The following is a 16,606-nucleotide window of genomic DNA, read 5'->3' as shown; positions in this document are numbered from 1 at the left end:
AAAACCACTTGGGACGTCATAGTCCAATGAGAGTGGAGGGATTAGATTGATCGTAACTCCCCCAGGCACGTGGAACACCGCGATTTGTGGCACGACCTTTATTAAGCTGCAAAATGCCATAGTACAGCCTTTTAGAGGCCTGTACACGTAGTTGACGGTGTTAAAAAGCCGTGACGCAATGGAAAACAACTTGGGACGTCCTAGTCCATTGAGAGTAGAAGGATTAGACCAATGGTAACTTGCGCAGGCACGTGCGACCACGTGATATACGTGTTAGGCTTTTATTAGCCTGCAAGAGGCCATATTACAGCCTTTGGAGGCCTGCACCCGTAGTTGACGGTGTTATAACGCCATCGCGCAATGGAAAACCAATTGGGACGTCATAGTCCAATGAGAGTGGAAGGATTAGACCGATCGTAACTCGCCCAGGCACGTGGAACACCGCGATTTGTGGCACGACCTTTATTAAGCTGCAAAATGCCATAGTACAGCCTTTTAGAGGCCTGTACACGTAGTTGACGGTGTTAAAAAGCCGTGACGCAATGGAAAACAACTTGGGACGTCCTAGTCCATTGAGAGTAGAAGGATTAGACCAATGGTAACTTGCGCAGGCACGTGCGACCACGTGATATACGTGTTAGGCTTTTATTAGCCTGCAAGAGGCCATATTACAGCCTTTGGAGGCCTGCACCCGTAGTTGACGGTGTTATAACGCCATCGCGCAATGGAAAACCAATTGGGACGTCATAGTCCAATGAGAGTGGAAGGATTAGACCGATCGTAACTCGCCCAGGCACGTGGAACAACGCGATTTGTGTGCACGACCTTTATTAAGCTGCAAAATGCCATAGTACAGCCTTTTAGAGGCCTGTACACGTAGTTGACGGTGTTATAAAGTCATGGCGCAATGGAAAACAACATGGGACGTCGTAGTCCATTGAGAGTGGAGTAATTAGACCAGCGGTAACCTGCGCAGGCACGTGCAAGCACGTGATATACGTGTAAGGCCTTTATTAGGCTGCAAGAGGCCATATTACAGCCTTTGGAGGCCTGCACCCGTAGTTGACGGTGTTATAACGCCATGGCGCAATGGAAAACCACTTGGGACGTCGTAGTCCATTGAGAGAGGAATAATTAGACCAACGGTAACCTGCGCAAGCACGTGCAAGCACGTGATATACGTGAAAGGCCTTTATTATGCTGCAAGAGGCCATATTACAGCCTTTTGAGGCCTGTAGGCGTAGTTGACGGTGTTATAACGCCATGGCGCAATGGAAAACCACTTGGGACGTCATAGTCCAATGACATTGGAGGGATTAGTCCGCTCGTAACTTGCGCAGGCACGTGCAACCACGTGATATACGTGAAAGGCCTTTGTTAGGCTGCAAATGACCATATTACAGCCTTTAAAGGCCTGTGCACGTAGTTGACGGTGTTTTAAAGCCGTGACGCAATGGAAAACAACTTGGGACGTCCTAGTTCATTGAGAGTAGAAGGATTAGACCAATGGTAACTTGCGCAGGCGCGTACGACCTCGTGATATACGTGTAAAGCCTTTATTATGCTGCAAGAGGCCATATTACAGCCTTTTGAGGCCTGTACCCGTAGTTGACGGTGTTATAACGCCATGGCGCAATGAAAGACCACTTGGGACGTCATAGTCTAATGAGAGTGGAGGGATTAGACCGATCGTAACTCGCCCAGGCATGTAGAACAACGCGATTTGTGTGTAAGGCCTTTATTATGCTGCAAGAGGCCATATTATAGCCTTTAAAGGCCTGTACCCATAGTTCACGGTGTTATAAAGTCTTGGCGCAATGGAAAACAACTTGGGACGTCGTAGTCCATTGAGAGTGGAAGGATTAGACCAATGGTAACCTGTGCAGGCACGTGGAACAACGCGATTTGTGTGTACGACCATTATTAGGCTGCAAAATGCCATAGTACAGCCTTTAGAGGCCTGTACACGTAGTTGACGGTGTTATAAGGTCATAGCGCAATGGAAAACAACTTGGGACGTCCTAGTCAATTGAGAGTGGAAGGATTAGACCAATGGTAACTTGCGCAGGCACGTGCGCCACGTGATATACGTGTAAGGCCTTTATTAGGCTGCAAGAGGCCATATTACAGCCTTTGGAGGCCTGCACCCGTAGGTGACGGTGTTATAACGCCATGGCGCAATGGAAAACCACTTGGGACGTCATAGTCCAATGAGAGTGGAAGGATTAGACCGATCGTAATTCTCGCCCAGGCACGTGGAACAACGCGATTTGTGTGTACGACCTTTATTAAGCTGCAAAATGCCATAGTACAGCCTTTTAGAGGCCTGTACACGTAGTTGACGGGGTTATAAAGTCATGGCGCAATGGAAAACAACATGGGACGTCGTAGTCCATTGAGAGTGGAGTAATTAGACCAGCAGTAATCTGCGCAGGCACGTGCAACCATGTGATATACGTGAAAGGCCTTTATTATGCTGCAAGAGGCCATATTACAGCTTTTTAATGCCTGTACGCGTAGTTGACGGTGTTATAACGCCATGGCGCAATGGAAAACAGCTTGGGACGTCATAGTCCAATGACATTGGAGGGATTAGTCCGCTCGTAACTTGCGCAGGCACGTGAAACCACGTGATATACGTGAAAGGCCTTTGTTTGGCTGCAAATGACCATATTACAGCCTTTAAAGGCCTGTGCACGTAGTTGACGGTGTTATAAAGCCGTGACGCAATGGAAAACAACTTGGGACGTCCTAGTCCATTGAGAGTAGAAGGATTAGACCAATGGTAACTTGCGCAGGCACGTACGACCACGTGATATACGTGTAAGGCCTTTATTAGGCTGCAAGAGGCCATATTACAGCCTTTACCCGTAGTTGACGGTGTTATAACGCCATGGCGCAATGAAAAACCACTTGGGACGTCATAGTCCAATGAGAGTGGAGGGATTAGATTGATCGTAACTCCCCCAGGCACGTGGAACACCGCGATTTGTGGCACGACCTTTATTAAGCTGCAAAATGCCATAGTACAGCCTTTTAGAGGCCTGTACACGTAGTTGACGGTGTTAAAAAGCCGTGACGCAATGGAAAACAACTTGGGACGTACTAGTCCATTGAGAGTAGAAGGATTAGACCAATGGTAACTTGCGCAGGCACGTGCGACCGCGTGATATACGTGTTAGGCTTTTATTAGCCTGCAAGAGGCCATATTACAGCCTTTGGAGGCCTGCACCCGTAGTTGACGGTGTTATAACGCCATCGCGCAATGGAAAACCAATTGGGACGTCATAGTCCAATGAGAGTGGAAGGATTAGACCGATCGTAACTCGCCCAGGCACGTGGAACAACGCGATTTGTGTGCACGACCTTTATTAAGCTGCAAAATGCCATAGTACAGCCTTTTAGAGGCCTGTACACGTAGTTGACGGTGTTATAAAGTCATGGCGCAATGGAAAACAACATGGGACGTCGTAGTCCATTGAGAGTGGAGTAATTAGACCAGCGGTAACCTGCGCAAGCACGTGATATACGTGTAAGGCCTTTATTAGGCTGCAAGAGGCCATATTACAGCCTTTGGAGTCCTGCACCCGTAGTTGACAGTGTTATAACGCCATGGCGCAATGGAAAACCACTTGGGACGTCGTAGTCCATTGAGAGAGGAATAATTAGACCAACGGTAACCTGCGCAAGCACGTGCAAGCACGTGATATACGTGAAAGGCCTTTATTATGCTGCAAGAGGCCATATTACAGCCTTTTGAGGCCTGTAGGCGTAGTTGGCGGTGTTATAACGCCATGGCGCAATGGAAAACCACTTGGGACGTCATAGTCCAATGACATTGGAGGGATTAGTCCGCTCGTAACTTGCGCAGGCACGTGCAACCACGTGATATACGTGAAAGGCCTTTGTTAGGCTGCAAATGACCATATTACAGCCTTTAAAGGCCTGTGCACGTATTTGACGGTGTTTTAAAGCCGTGACGCAATGGAAAACAACTTGGGACGTCCTAGTTCATTGAGAGTAGAAGGATTAGACCAATGGTAACTTGCGCAGGCGCGTACGACCTCGTGATATACGTGTAAAGCCTTTATTATGCTGCAAGAGGCCATATTACAGCCTTTTGAGGCCTGTACCCGTAGTTGACGGTGTTATAACGCCATGGCGCAATGAAAGACCACTTGGGACGTCATAGTCTAATGAGAGTGGAGGGATTAGACCGATCGTAACTCGCCCAGGCATGTAGAACAACGCGATTTGTGTGTAAGGCCTTTATTATGCTGCAAGAGGCCATATTATAGCCTTTAAAGGCCTGTACCCATAGTTCACGGTGTTATAAAGTCTTGGCGCAATGGAAAAGAACTTGGGACGTCGTAGTCCATTGAGAGTGGAAGGATTAGACCAATGGTAACCTGTGCAGGCACGTGGAACAACGCGATTTGTGTGTACGACCATTATTAGGCTGCAAAATGCCATAGTACAGCCTTTAGAGGCCTGTACACGTAGTTGACGGTGTTATAAGGTCATAGCGCAATGGAAAACAACTTGGGACGTCCTAGTCAATTGAGAGTGGAAGGATTAGACCAATGGTAACTTGCGCAGGCACGTGCGCCACGTGATATACGTGTAAGGCCTTTATTAGGCTGCAAGAGGCCATATTACAGCCTTTGGAGGCCTGCACCCGTAGGTGACGGTGTTATAACGCCATGGCGCAATGGAAAACCACTTGGGACGTCATAGTCCAATGAGAGTGGAAGGATTAGACCGATCGTAATTCTCGCTCAGGCACGTGGAACAACGCGATTTGTGTGTACGACCTTTATTAAGCTGCAAAATGCCATAGTACAGCCTTTTAGAGGCCTGTATACGTAGTTGACGGTGTTATAAAGTCATGGCACAATGGAAAACAACATGGGACGTCGTAGTCCATTGAGAGTGGAGTAATTAGACCAGCGGTAATCTGCGCAGGCACGTGCAACCATGTGATATACGTGAAAGGCCTTTATTATGCTGCAAGAGGCCATATTACAGCTTTTTAAAGCCTGTACGCGTAGTTGACGGTGTTATAACGCCATGGCGCAATGGAAAACAGCTTGGGACGTCATAGTCCAATGATATTGGAGGGATTAGTCCGCTCGTAACTTGCGCAGGCACGTGCAACCACGTGATATACGTGAAAGGCCTTTGTTTGGCTGCAAATGACCATATTACAGCCTTTAAAGGCCTGTGCACGTAGTTGACGGTGTTATAAAGCCGTGACGCAATGGAAAACAACTTGGGACGTCCTAGTCCATTGAGAGTAGAAGGATTAGACCAATGGTAACTTGCGCAGGCACGTACGACCACGTGATATACGTGTAAGGCCTTTTTTAGGCTGCAAGAGGCCATATTACAGCCTTTACCCGTAGTTGACGGTGTTATAACGCCATGGCGCAATGAAAAACCACTTGGGACGTCATAGTCCAATGAGAGTGGAGGGATTAGATAGATCGTAACTCCCCCAGGCACGTGGAACACCGCGATTTGTGGCACGACCTTTATTAAGCTGCAAAATGCCATAGTACAGCCTTTTAGAGGCCTGTACACGTAGTTGACGGTGTTAAAAAGCCGTGACGCAATGGAAAACAACTTGGGACGTCCTAGTCCATTGAGAGTAGAAGGATTAGACCAATGGTAACTTGCGCAGGCACGTGCGACCACGTGATATACGTGTTAGGCTTTTATTAGGCTGCAAGAGGCCATATTACAGCCTTTGGAGGCCTGCACCCGTAGTTGACGGTGTTATAACGCCATCGCGCAATGGAAAACCAATTGGGACGTCATAGTCCAATGACAGTGGAAGGATTAGACCGATCGTAACTCGCCCAGGCACGTGGAACAACGCGATTTGTGTGCACGACCTTTATTAAGCTGCAAAATGCCATAGTACAGCCTTTTAGAGGCCTGTACACGTAGTTGACGGTGTTATAAAGTCATGGCGCAATGGAAAACAACATGGGACGTCGTAGTCCATTGAGAGTGGAGTAATTAGACCAGCGGTAACCTGCGCAGGCACGTGCAAGCACGTGATATACGTGTAAGGCCTTTATTAGGCTGCAAGAGGCCATATTACAGCCTTTGGAGGCCTGCACCCGTAGTTGACGGTGTTATAACGCCATGGCGCAATGGAAAACCACTTGGGACGTCGTAGTCCATTGAGAGAGGAATAATTAGACCAACGGTAACCTGCGCAAGCACGTGCAAGCACGTGATATACGTGAAAGGCCTTTATTATGCTGCAAGAGGCCATATTACAGCCTTTTGAGGCCTGTAGGCGTAGTTGACGGTGTTATAACGCCATGGCGCAATGGAAAACCACTTGGCACGTCATAGTCCAGTGACATTGGAGGGATTAGTCCGCTCGTAACTTGCGCAGGCACGTGCAACCACGTGATATACGTGAAAGGCCTTTGTTAGGCTGCAAATGACCATATTACAGCCTTTAAAGGCCTGTGCACGTAGTTGACGGTGTTTTAAAGCCGTGACGCAATGGAAAACAACTTGGGACGTCCTAGTTCATTGAGAGTAGAAGGATTAGACCAATGGTAACTTGCGCAGGCGCGTACGACCTCGTTATATACGTGTAAAGCCTTTATTATGCTGCAAGAGGCCATATTACAGCCTTTTGAGGCCTGTACCCGTAGTTGACGGTGTTATAACGCCATGGCGCAATGAAAGACCACTTGGGACGTCATAGTCTAATGAGAGTGGAGGGATTAGACCGATCGTAACTCGCCCAGGCATGTAAAACAACGCGATTTGTGTGTAAGGCCTTTATTATGCTGCAAGAGGCCATATTACAGCCTTTAAAGGCCTGTACCCATAGTTCACGGTGTTATAAAGTCTTGGCGCAATGGAAAACAACTTGGGACGTCGTAGTCCATTGAGAGTGGAAGGATTAGACCAATGGTAACCTGTGCAGGCACGTGGAACAACGCGATTTGTGTGTACGACCATTATTAGGCTGCAAAATGCCATAGTACAGCCTTTAGAGGCCTGTACACGTAGTTGACGGTGTTATAAGGTCATAGCGCAATGGAAAACAACTTGGGACGTCGTAATCCATTGAGAGTGGAATAATTAGACCAATGGTAACCTTTGTAGGCACGTGCAAGCACGTGATAAACGTGAAAGGCCTTTATTATGCTGCAAGAGGCCATATTACAGCCTTTAAAGGCCTGTACACGTAGTTGACGGTGTTATAAAGCTGTGACGCAATGGAAAGCAACTTGGGACGTCCTAGTCCATTGAGAGTGGAAGGATTAGACCAGCGGTAACCTGCGCAGGCACGTGCAAGCACGTTATATACGTGAAAAGCGCTTATTATGCTGCAAAAGGCCATATTACAGACTTTACATGCCTGTACCTGTAGTTGACGGTGTGATAACGCCATGGCGCAATGGAAAACCACTTGGGACGTCATAGTCCAATGAGAGTGGAGGGATTAGACCTATCGCAACTCGCGCAGGCACGTGGAACAACACGATTTGTGTGTACGACCTTTAGTAGGCCGCAAAAGGCCATATTACAGCCTTTAATAGCCTGTGCACGTAGTTGACGGTGTTATAAAGTCATGGCGCAATGGAAAACAACTTGGGACGTCGTAATCCATTGAGAGTGGAATAATTAGACCAATGGTAACCTTTGTAGGCACGTGGAACAACGCGATTTGTGTGTACGACCTTTATTAGGCCGCAAAAGGCCATATTACAGCCTTTAAAGGCCTGTACACGTAGTTGACGGTGTTATAAAGCTGTGACGCAATGGAAAGCAACTTGGGACGTCCTAGTCAATCGAGAGTGGAAGGATTAGACCAATGGTAACTTGCGCAGGCACGTGCGCCACGTGATATACGTGTAAGGCCTTTATTAGGCTGCAAGAGGCCATATTACAGCCTTTGGAGGCCTGCACCCGTAGGTGACGGTGTTATAACGCCATGGTTTAATGGAAAACCACTTGGGACGTCATAGTCCAATGAGAGTGGAAGGATTAGACCGATCGTAACTCGCCCAGGCACGTGGAACAACGCGATTTGTGTGTACGACCTTTATTAGGCTGCAAAAGGTCATATTACAGCCTTTAAAGGCCTGTGCACGTAGTTGACGGTGTTATAAAGCTGTGACGCAATGGAAAGCAACTTGGGACGTCCTAGTCAATTGAGAGTGGAAGGATTAGACCAATGGTAACTTGCGCAGGCACGTGCGCCACGTGATATACGTGTAAGGCCTTTATTAGGCTGCAAGAGGCCATATTACAGCCTTTGGAGGCCTGCACCCGTAGGTGACGGTGTTATAACGCCATGGCGCAATGGAAAACCACTTGGGACGTCATAGTCCAATGAGAGTGGAAGGATTAGACCGATCGTAATTCTCGCCCAGGCACGTGGAACAACGCGATTTGTGTGTACGACCTTTATTAAGCTGCAAAATGCCATAGTACAGCCTTTTAGAGGCCTGTACACGTAGTTGACGGTGTTATAAAGTCATGGCGCAATGGAAAACAACATGGGACGTCGTAGTCCATTGAGAGTGGAGTAATTAGACCAGCGGTAATCTGCGCAGGCACGTGCAACCATGTGATATACGTGAAAAGCCTTTATTATGCTGCAAGAGGCCATATTACAGCTTTTTAAAGCCTGTACGCGTAGTTGACGGTGTTATAACGCCATGGCGCAATGGAAAACAGCTTGGGACTTCATAGTCCAATGACATTGGAGGGATTAGTCCGCTCGTAACTTGCGCAGGCACGTGCAACCACGTGATATAAGTGAAAGGCCATTGTTTGGCTGCAAATGACCATATTACAGCCTTTAAAGGCCTGTGCACGTAGTTGACGGTGTTATAAAGCCGTGACGCAATGGAAAACAACTTGGGACGTCCTAGTCCATTGAGAGTAGAAGGATTAGACCAATGGTAACTTGCGCAGGCACGTACGACCACGTGATATACGTGTAAGGCCTTTATTAGGCTGCAAGAGGCCATATTACAGCCTTTACCCGTAGTTGACGGTGTTATAACGCCATGGCGCAATGAAAAACCACTTGGGACGTCATAGTCCAATGAGAGTGGAGGGATTAGATTGATCGTAACTCCCCCAGGCACGTGGAACACCGCGATTTGTGGCACGACCTTTATTAAGCTGCAAAATGCCATAGTACAGCCTTTTAGAGGCCTGTACACGTAGTTGACGGTGTTATAAAGCCGTGACGCAATGGAAAACAACTTGGGACGTCCTAGTCCATTGAGAGTAGAAGGATTAGACCAATGGTAACTTGCGCAGGCACGTGCGACCACGTGATATACGTGTTAGGCTTTTATTAGGCTGCAAGAGGCCATATTACCGCCTTTGGAGGCCTGCACCCGTAGTTGACGGTGTTATAACGCCATCGCGCAATGGAAAACCAATTGGGACGTCATAGTCCAATGAGAGTGGAAGGATTAGACCGATCGTAACTCGCCCAGGCACGTGGAACAACGCGATTTGTGTGCACGACCTTTATTAAGCTGCAAAATGCCATAGTACAGCCTTTTAGAGGCCTGTACACGTAGTTGACGGTGTTATAAAGCTGTGACGCAATGGAAAACAACTTGGGACGTCCTAGTCCATTGAGAGTAGAAGGATTAGACCAATGGTAACTTGCGCAGGCGCGTACGACCTCGTGATATACGTGTAAGGCCTTTATTAGGCTGCAAGAGGCCATATTACAGCCTTTGGAGGCCTGCACTCGTAGGTGACGGTGTTATAACGCCATGGCGCAATGGAAAACCATTTGGGACGTCATAGTCCAATGAGAGTGGAAGGATTAGACCGATCGTAACTCGCCCAGGCACGTGGAACAACGCGATTTGTGTGTACGACCTTTATTAAGCTGCAAAAAGCCATAGTACAGCCTTTTAGAGGCCTGTACACGCAGTTGACGGTGTTATAAAGTCATGGCGCAATGGAAAACAACATGGGACGTCGTAGTCCATTGAGAGTGGAGTAATTAGACCAGCGGTAATCTGCGCAGGCACGTGCAACCATGTGATATACGTGAAAGGCCTTTATTATGCTGCAAGAGGCCATATTACAGCTTTTTAAAGCCTGTACGCGTAGTTGACGGTGTTATAACGCCATGGCGCAATGGAAAACCACTTGGGACGTCATAGTCCAATGACATTGGAGGTATTAGTCCGCTCGTAACTTGCGCAGGCACGTGCAACCACGTGATATACGTGAAAGGCCTTTGTTTGGCTGCAAATGACCATATTACAGCCTTTAAAGGCCTGTGCACGTAGTTGACGGTGTTATAAAGCCGTGACGCAATGGAAAACAACTTAGGACGTCCTAGTCCATTGAGAGTAGAAGGATTAGACCAATGGTAACTTGCGCAGGCACGTACGACCACGTGATATACGTGTAAGGCCTTTATTAGGCTGCAAAATGCCATAGTACAGCCTTTAGACGCCTGTACACGTAGTTGACGGTGTTATAAAGTCATGGCGCAATGGAAAACAACTTGGGACGTCGTAGTCCATTGAGAGTGGAGGGATTAGACCGATTGTAACTTGCGCAGGCACGTGCCACCACGTGATATACGTGAAAGGCCTTTATTATGCTGCAAGAGGCCATATTACAGCCTTTAAAGGCCTGTGCGCGTAGTTGACGGTGTTATAATGTCATGGCGCAATGGAAAACAACTTGGGACGTCGTAGTCCATTGAGAGTGGAATAATTATACCAATGGTAACCTGCGTAGGCACGTGGAGCCACATGATATACGTGTAAGGCCTTTATTATGCTGCAAGAGGCCATATTACAGCCTTTGGAGGCCTGCACGCGCAGTTGACGGTGTTATAACGCCATGGCGCAATGGAAAAACCACTTGGGACGTCATAGACCAATGAGAGTGGAGGGATTAGACCGATCGCAACTCGCGCAGGCACGTGGAACAACGCGATTTGTGTGCACGACCTTTATTAGGCTGCAAGAGGCTATAGTACAGCCTTTAGAGGCCTGTACACGCAGTTGACGGTGTTATAAAGTCATGGCGCAATGGAAAACAACATGGGACGTCGTAGTCCATTGAGAGTGGAGTAATTAGACCAGCGGTAATCTGCGCAGGCACGTGCAACCATGTGATATACGTGAAAGGCCTTTATTATGCTGCAAGAGGCCATATTACAGCTTTTTAAAGCCTGTACGCGTAGTTGACGGTGTTATAACGCCATGGCGCAATGGAAAACCACTTGGGACGTCATAGTCCAATGACATTGGAGGTATTAGTCCGCTCGTAACTTGCGCAGGCACGTGCAACCACGTGATATACGTGAAAGGCCTTTGTTTGGCTGCAAATGACCATATTACAGCCTTTAAAGGCCTGTGCACGTAGTTGACGGTGTTATAAAGCCGTGACGCAATGGAAAACAACTTAGGACGTCCTAGTCCATTGAGAGTAGAAGGATTAGACCAATGGTAACTTGCGCAGGCACGTACGACCACGTGATATACGTGTAAGGCCTTTATTAGGCTGCAAAATGCCATAGTACAGCCTTTAGACGCCTGTACACGTAGTTGACGGTGTTATAAAGTCATGGCGCAATGGAAAACAACTTGGGACGTCGTAGTCCATTGAGAGTGGAGGGATTAGACCGATTGTAACTTGCGCAGGCACGTGCCACCACGTGATATACGTGAAAGGCCTTTATTATGCTGCAAGAGGCCATATTACAGCCTTTAAAGGCCTGTGCGCGTAGTTGACGGTGTTATAATGTCATGGCGCAATGGAAAACAACTTGGGACGTCGTAGTCCATTGAGAGTGGAATAATTATACCAATGGTAACCTGCGTAGGCACGTGGAGCCACATGATATACGTGTAAGGCCTTTATTATGCTGCAAGAGGCCATATTACAGCCTTTGGAGGCCTGCACGCGCAGTTGACGGTGTTATAACGCCATGGCGCAATGGAAAAACCACTTGGGACGTCATAGACCAATGAGAGTGGAGGGATTAGACCGATCGCAACTCGCGCAGGCACGTGGAACAACGCGATTTGTGTGCACGACCTTTATTAGGCCGCAAAAGGCCATATTACAGCCTTTAAAGGCCTGTGCACGTAGTTGACGGTGTTATAAAGCTGTGACGCAATGGAAAGCAACTTGGGACGTCCTAGTCCATTGAGAGTGGAAGGATTAGACCAATGGTAACTAGCGCAGGCAGGTGCGACCACGTGATATACGTGTAAGGCCTTTATTAGGCTGCAAGAGGCCATATTACAGCCTTTAAAGGCCTGTACGCGTAGTTGACAGTGTTATAACGCCATTGCGCAATGGAAAACCACTTGGGACGTCATAGTCCAATGACATTGGAGGGATTAGTCCGCTCGTAACTTGCGCAGGCACGTGCAACCACGTGATATACGTTAAAGGCCTTTGTTAGGCTGCAAATGACCATATTACAGCCTTTAAAGGCCTGTGCACGTAGTTGACGGTGTTATAAAGCCGTGACGCAATGGAAAACAACTTGGGACGTCCTAGTCCATTGAGAGTAGAAGGATTAGACCAATGGTAACTTGCGCAGGCACGTACGACCACGTGATATACGTGTAAGGCCTTTATTAGGCTGCAAGAGGCCATATTACAGACTTTTGAGGCCTGTACCCGTGGTTGACGGTGGTATAACGCCATGGCGCAATGGAAAACCACTTGGGACGTCATAGTCCAATGACATTGGAGGGATTAGTCCGCTCGTAACTTGCGCAGGCACGTGCAACCACGTGATATACGTTAAAGGCTTTTATTATGCTGCAAGAGGCCATATCACAGATTTTACAGGCCTGTACCTGTAGTTGACGGTGTGATAACGCTATGGCGCAATGGAAAACCACTTGGGACGTCATAGTCCAATGAGAGTGGAGGGATTAGACCTATCGCAACTCGCGCAGGCATGTAGAACAACGCGATTTGTGTGTAAGGCCTTTATTATGCTGCAAGAGGCCATATTACAGCATTTAAAGGCCTGTGCACGTAGTTGACGGTGTTATAACGCAATGGCGCAATGGAAAACCACTTGGGACGTCATAGTCCAATGAGAGTGGAAGGATTAGACCCATCGTAACTCGCCCAGGCACGTGGAACAACGCCATTTGTGTGTAAGACCTTTATTAAGCTGCAAAATGCCATAGTACGGCCTTTTAGAGGCCTGTAGACGTAGTTGACGCTGTTATAAAGATATGGCGCAATGGAAAATTTCTTGGGACGTCGTAGTCCATTGAGAGTGGAATAATTAGACCAAAGGTAACCTGCGCAGGCACGTGCAAGCACGTGATAAACGTGAAAGGCCTTTATTATGCTGCAAGAGGCCATATTACAGATTTTACAGGCCTGTACCAGTAGTTGACGGTGTGATAACGCCATGGCGTAATTGAAAACGACTTGGGACGTCATAGACCAATGAGAGTGGAGGGATTAGACCGATCGTAACTCGCCCAGGCATGTAGAACAACTCGATTTGTGTGTAAGGCCTTTATCATGCTGCTAGAGGCCATATTACAGCCTTTAAAGGCCTGTACACGTAGTTTACGGTGTTATAAAGCTGTGACGCAATGGAAAGCAACTTGGGACGTCCTAGTCCATTGAGAGTGGAAGGATTAGACCAGCGGTAACCTGCGCAGGCACGTGCAAGCACGTGATATACGTGAAAAGCGCTTATTATGCTGCAAAAGGCCATATTACAGACTTTACATGCCTGTACCTGTAGTTGACGGTGTGATAACGCCATGGCGCAATGGAAAACCACTTGGGACGTCATAGTCCAATGAGAGTGGACGGATTAGACCTATCGCAACTCGCGCAGGCACGTGGAACAACACGATTTGTGTGTAAGGCCTTTAGTAGGCCGCAAAAGGCCATATTACAGCCTTTAATAGCCTGTGCACGTAGTTGACGGGGTTATGAAGCTGTGACGCAATGGAAAGCAACTTGGGACGTCCTAGTCCATTGAGAGTGGAGGGATTAGTCCGCTCGTAACTTGCGCAGGCACGTGCAACCACGTGATATACGTGAAAGGCCTTTGTTTGGCTGCAAATGACCATATTACAGCCTTTAAAGGCCTGTGCACGTAGTTGACGGTGTTATAAAGCCGTGACGCAATGGAAAACAACTTGGGACGTTGTAGTCCATTGAGAGTAGAAGGATTAGACCAATGGTAACTTGCGCAGGCACGTACGACCACGTGATATACGTGTAAGGCCTTTATTAGGCTGCAAGAGGCCATATTACAGCCTTTACCCGTAGTTGACGGTGTTATAACGCCATGGCGCAATGAAAAACCACTTGGGACGTCATAGTCCAATGAGAGTGGAGGGATTAGATTGATCGTAACTCCCCCCAGGCACGTGGAACACCGCGATTTGTGGCACGACCTTTATTAAGCTGCAAAATGCCATAGTACAGCCTTTTAGAGGCCTGTACACGTAGTTGACGGTGTTATAAAGCCGTGACGCAATGGAAAACAACTTGGGACGTCCTAGTCCATTGAGAGTAGAAGGATTAGACCAATGGTAACTTGCGCAGGCACGTGCGACCACGTGATATACGTGTTAGGCTTTTATTAGGCTGCAAGAGGCCATATTACAGCCTTTGGAGGCCTGCACCCGTAGTTGACGGTGTTATAACGCCATTGCGCAATGGAAAACCAATTGGGACGTCATAGTCCAATGAGAGTGGAAGGATTAGACCGATCGTAACTCGCCCAGGCACGTGGAACAACGCGATTTGTGTGCACGACCTTTATTAAGCTGCAAAATGCCATAGTACAGCCTTTTAGAGGCCTGTACACGTAGTTGACGGTGTTATAAAGTCATGGCGCAATGGAAAACAACATGGGACGTCGTAGTCCATTGAGAGTGGAGTAATTAGACCAGCGGTAACCTGCGCAGGCACGTGCAAGCACGTGATAAACGTGAAAGGCCTTTATTATGCTGCAAGAGGCCATATTACAGATTTTACAGGCCTGTACCAGTAGTTGACGGTGTGATAACGCCATGGCGTAATTGAAAACGACTTGGGACGTCATAGACCAATGAGAGTGGAGGGATTAGACCGATCGTAACTCGCCCAGGCATGTAGAACAACTCGATTTGTGTGTAAGGCCTTTATCATGCTGCTAGAGGCCATATTACAGCCTTTAAAGGCCTGTACACGTAGTTTACGGTGTTATAAAGCTGTGACGCAATGGAAAGCAACTTGGGACGTCCTAGTCCATTGAGAGTGGAAGGATTAGACCAGCGGTAACCTGCGCAGGCACGTGCAAGCACGTGATATACGTGAAAAGCGCTTATTATGCTGCAAAAGGCCATATTACAGACTTTACATGCCTGTACCTGTAGTTGACGGTGTGATAACGCCATGGCGCAATGGAAAACCACTTGGGACGTCATAGTCCAATGAGAGTGGACGGATTAGACCTATCGCAACTCGCGCAGGCACGTGGAACAACACGATTTGTGTGTAAGGCCTTTAGTAGGCCGCAAAAGGCCATATTACAGCCTTTAATAGCCTGTGCACGTAGTTGACGGTGTTATGAAGCTGTGACGCAATGGAAAGCAACTTGGGACGTCCTAGTCCATTGAGAGTGGAGGGATTAGTCCGCTCGTAACTTGCGCAGGCACGTGCAACCACGTGATATACGTGAAAGGCCTTTGTTTGGCTGCAAATGACCATATTACAGCCTTTAAAGGCCTGTGCACGTAGTTGACGGTGTTATAAAGCCGTGACGCAATGGAAAACAACTTGGGACGTTGTAGTCCATTGAGAGTAGAAGGATTAGACCAATGGTAACTTGCGCAGGCACGTACGACCACGTGATATACGTGTAAGGCCTTTATTAGGCTGCAAGAGGCCATATTACAGCCTTTACCCGTAGTTGACGGTGTTATAACGCCATGGCGCAATGAAAAACCACTTGGGACGTCATAGTCCAATGAGAGTGGAGGGATTAGATTGATCGTAACTCCCCCCAGGCACGTGGAACACCGCGATTTGTGGCACGACCTTTATTAAGCTGCAAAATGCCATAGTACAGCCTTTTAGAGGCCTGTACACGTAGTTGACGGTGTTATAAAGCCGTGACGCAATGGAAAACAACTTGGGACGTCCTAGTCCATTGAGAGTAGAAGGATTAGACCAATGGTAACTTGCGCAGGCACGTGCGACCACGTGATATACGTGTTAGGCTTTTATTAGGCTGCAAGAGGCCATATTACAGCCTTTGGAGGCCTGCACCCGTAGTTGACGGTGTTATAACGCCATTGCGCAATGGAAAACCAATTGGGACGTCATAGTCCAATGAGAGTGGAAGGATTAGACCGATCGTAACTCGCCCAGGCACGTGGAACAACGCGATTTGTGTGCACGACCTTTATTAAGCTGCAAAATGCCATAGTACAGCCTTTTAGAGGCCTGTACACGTAGTTGACGGTGTTATAAAGTCATGGCGCAATGGAAAACAACATGGCACGTCGTAGTCCATTGAGAGTGGAGTAATTAGACCAGCGGTAACCTGCGCAGGCACGTGCAAGCACGTGATATA

This window comes from Hydractinia symbiolongicarpus, chromosome 9, assembly GCF_029227915.1.
Source record: "Hydractinia symbiolongicarpus strain clone_291-10 chromosome 9, HSymV2.1, whole genome shotgun sequence".
NCBI lineage: Eukaryota > Metazoa > Cnidaria > Hydrozoa > Anthoathecata > Hydractiniidae > Hydractinia > Hydractinia symbiolongicarpus.
The sequence above is the reverse complement of the archived record's forward strand: the minus strand, read 5'-3'. Positions refer to the sequence as shown.